The sequence below is a fragment of the Passer domesticus genome, chromosome 3, assembly GCF_036417665.1.
Source record: "Passer domesticus isolate bPasDom1 chromosome 3, bPasDom1.hap1, whole genome shotgun sequence".
Classification (NCBI taxonomy): domain Eukaryota; kingdom Metazoa; phylum Chordata; class Aves; order Passeriformes; family Passeridae; genus Passer; species Passer domesticus.
The window spans coordinates 89,234,852-89,238,275 of NC_087476.1; the positions used below are offsets into that span (position 1 = coordinate 89,234,852).

Consider the following 3,424-nt stretch of genomic DNA (forward strand, 5'->3'; position numbering starts at 1 on the left):
TCTCAAACAGCATGCCCAGGAGAAAGCATGCACTAATACTTCCAGCAATTTTTTCTGCTGTTCACCCTGTTTCACTGCCTCTGCAGGCTGCATTCAGTGGTCTGCTTAGAAGTCTTCAGCTGAGTGTTCTTTTCACCTGGCCAGCTCTGGATATTCAAATGTTCTTTTATGATTAAGTATGACAATTTTTTCCCTACCACACAAATGAAGAAACTGAAGAGTTTTTCCAACAAATTTTCAGAGGAAACAGGTTTCCCATTTTCTATAGTAATGAAAGGGTCTCCACTCAAGAAAGCTTGTAAAAATTGTCTAGCCACTCGAATTGCTCAAATCCAGCATCAGTTTTATACCTTTAGAAGTGCAAGGATGACACATCTGCTGCAGAACCTGATCCATACTCAGATACATTTAGAGAAGCTATCAGTTTCATAAAAAATATTTCCTTGAAAAGAAAAAAAATGCTGGTCCTTGCTAAGAGGTATAAGTAAAAAGGTAGCTCTTATAATCTAGGAAAGTGGAAACCGTATCTCCTGGGCTTGAAATAGCCACTGGAATGGGTCTGTAAGTGCATCATTTCAGGAAATTGATGGGAAACTAACACAGCACCTACAGGGGTGAGGGATCCAGTGCCCATCAGTCTTCCAAAGAGCAAACTGTTCCAAGTAACTTATTTCTGGGAATTTTATCATATAAAATCAAAAGCTTCTGAAGACACAAAGTAATATCTTACACTTGTTTTATGCCTTTGCTTTTAGGACGATCATAAAGTGTTCATTTTCAAAAAAATACAGTGTAATGACACCAAAAGTTTTATCTCAGGTGAGGGGAAGATGGAAGACATCTGATAAATGGCACCCTGCAGTGTTACCAAACATTTCAGGACAGGAACATAGAACAGCATGGGTAGCTGAACATGACAGTGGTGTGGAAGCTGAAAAGCCACTTTATTCAACCAAACAAAATAATTTCCTTTGATTACTGTGCAAGTATGGCCTCGGTGATAAGACCTGGCAGAAAGTGTCACAGGGTCTTTCACAGCCATTAGTGGACAGGTCTATTTTTACATTTCTAAGGGAGAAAACCCCCTCTCTTTGATGTACCACGCCTCAGCACTATCTTGAGAGCACACTGAAGCAGAAAGAGGAGAAAGCAACCTCTGCTTAATCCCTGGCACTATCTCCTACATGTCCTTGGCCCTTCCCTTCTCCGAGTGCATACCCTTTCTACTTAGCCCATGTGCCTCGTGGGATTGCCTAAGGAGGAGACACATCACAAACGACTGTGATTTGGGATGCTAATGCAATAATTAGAGGCTTAATCATCAAAGTGAATAAGCAACTTGCAAACAGTTCCCTTCAGCCCTGTGCACTGTTACCATTTAAATACAGCATTTTGTAATGGACCATAATTAGATACTGCACATGGGAAAGTTTTAAAAGTAAACCAGTAAAAATGAAAATGACTGCTCTGAGATGAGCGCAGGACCCAAGTTTATTCTTCTCACACAGAAAATGTCACTGATCTGGTATGTGGAGACTTTCTTCCAAACCAGTACTGACCCAGTGGCTCCATCACAAGCAGAAGGGGAAAAGGCCTGTGAAACAAGTTCTCTTATCCATGTGACTTAAAGTAGGAATATTCTATCTTAGCAAAATTTTAGAAATTCCAGCATGAATAGTTTAATTTAAATTCCTTCAATTTCTTCTGAAGTTTCAATTGGATGTACTAATTTCACTGCCTGCTCTAGCCATTTATACAGCAGAGCTCATCCCATTTCAAGTGCACATTCAGTGGTGTGCCTGCAGGGGCAAACACCCTTTTCTTCGAGTTGTCTATGTAAACCAGAGTTTCCAAACATGAAGACAACTGAAAAACTGGACAAGTACCACCCAAACACGATTCATCTCATTATCAGAGGACATGTGTATGGTAGATTCTTCACATCTGCATTGGTTACTTTGGCCACTGAAACCAAGCCTAACCCAGATCATGATTTAGTTATAGGTCACCAAGCTTTAAAATGAGGTCTAGAGGGTACTAGACTCATAGGTAAAACACACTTTTGTAAAACAAACACTCACCTAGTTAAACACAAGATCCAGTCAGCTAGCTCAGCACTGTGCAGGCCTGGCCGCAAATTCTCACAATTCTTGGCCTTCCATAGCCTTGGCTGCTGTACTAGATTTTTTCCTTTTGTTGAAAGTTCACTTTAGCAATCAAATCAGCAAAACAGAACACAGAAGATATAAAATTACCTTATAATATTTACAAAGCGCAGCCTTGCAGGTTGGTTTGAATAACTTTTATATTAATTCAGAAATTTTTGTGAGAATTTCTTTAGGGTCATGGAAGAGGCTTTAAAGTTGCTCTTTTCACTTAGGTATTTCTTAATGTCTGTCATAATACCCTAAGGGCATAGCCTTCTCAATAGAAAAAAATGCTGAATAGTGCAAATCTCATCAGTCAGTTTGACAAAGCACGTGGATGAAGAAATCCACTGGATCCCTATCACAAGGAGTTTGCTCCATATTTTCTGAACACTAATATTCCAAGCTACAAAAGTGACTTCTTTTGAAGCACTGGATGTTTTGTGTTTCCATCTCATGGAGAGTGTCCATTATCTTTAACATGTTTCTACAGAACAAGTAATTTTCTCTTAAAGTGGTCAAGATTGAATGCTTGTTGTAATGACCTTCAAATTGAACCAGAGTTTTAAAATTTTCCCAGTAAGCTGCTCAGTCTGCCGATTTTTTTCCCTTTGTGTGTGACAGCTTCCAGTCTCCATTCCATGCCATGAATACCCACAGGTCTTCCTCTGCAGAACAAAGAGGCCATCATGATTATCATCTCTAAATAAAGCAAAGTTCTGTGAGGGTGCTCTAGGAATCCTAATTGATTAAACTGTAATCTATTTTCCCCTTGATTCATTTTGACAGTGATATTAATAATTTTCTCAGTCTTGACCAAGTCAAACCACACTGGTCAGATGCTCTCAGTCCATTTGGCAATCATCTGCCGTTCAGAATCTACTCCTGTACTTTCCAAGATAGGTGAACTGTTTGCTTGCTTACTCACTACCTGCAATCCAGATTGCTGACTGCACATTTCATCACCATTTTCCCTTCTCCCAGTGTGATTATACTGGATCACTGATGTTTTTCAACTCCAATAGTCTTGGCTCTTTGTAAAGCTGAAATAGAGAAACACATGGGGTCACAACAAAATATGAAAAATCTCCAACGAATTCTGGATGCTTAAGCTATGAGGAACCTGAGCACATGGTAGGCATAACCTTGGCCTACATGCAGTCCCAAGCTACGATGTAGCAATCTTCCACACTGTTCACACACAGAAAAGGTTAATTTGCTGCTACTCTATGCTGTGTGTTCCACGGAGCACTACTCCATGGCAGCTTATTGTAGAC

At 39.9% G+C, this 3,424-nt stretch overlaps 1 long non-coding RNA gene across 2 annotated transcripts; it reads right to left on the reverse strand.

The window, feature by feature from the left end:
* Positions 1 to 1,711: 1,711 nt before the first annotated feature.
* LOC135297072 (uncharacterized) lies at positions 1,712 to 3,424 on the reverse strand. 2 transcript variants are annotated; one of them, XR_010359095.1, is made up of 3 exons: positions 3,293 to 3,424; positions 3,079 to 3,190; positions 1,712 to 2,815 (listed from the first exon to the last, which is right to left on the reverse strand). It is a non-coding gene; the product is annotated as an uncharacterized LOC135297072 (long non-coding RNA). The 2 variants fall into 2 exon arrangements; XR_010359096.1 differs by having other exon boundaries at positions 3,271 to 3,384.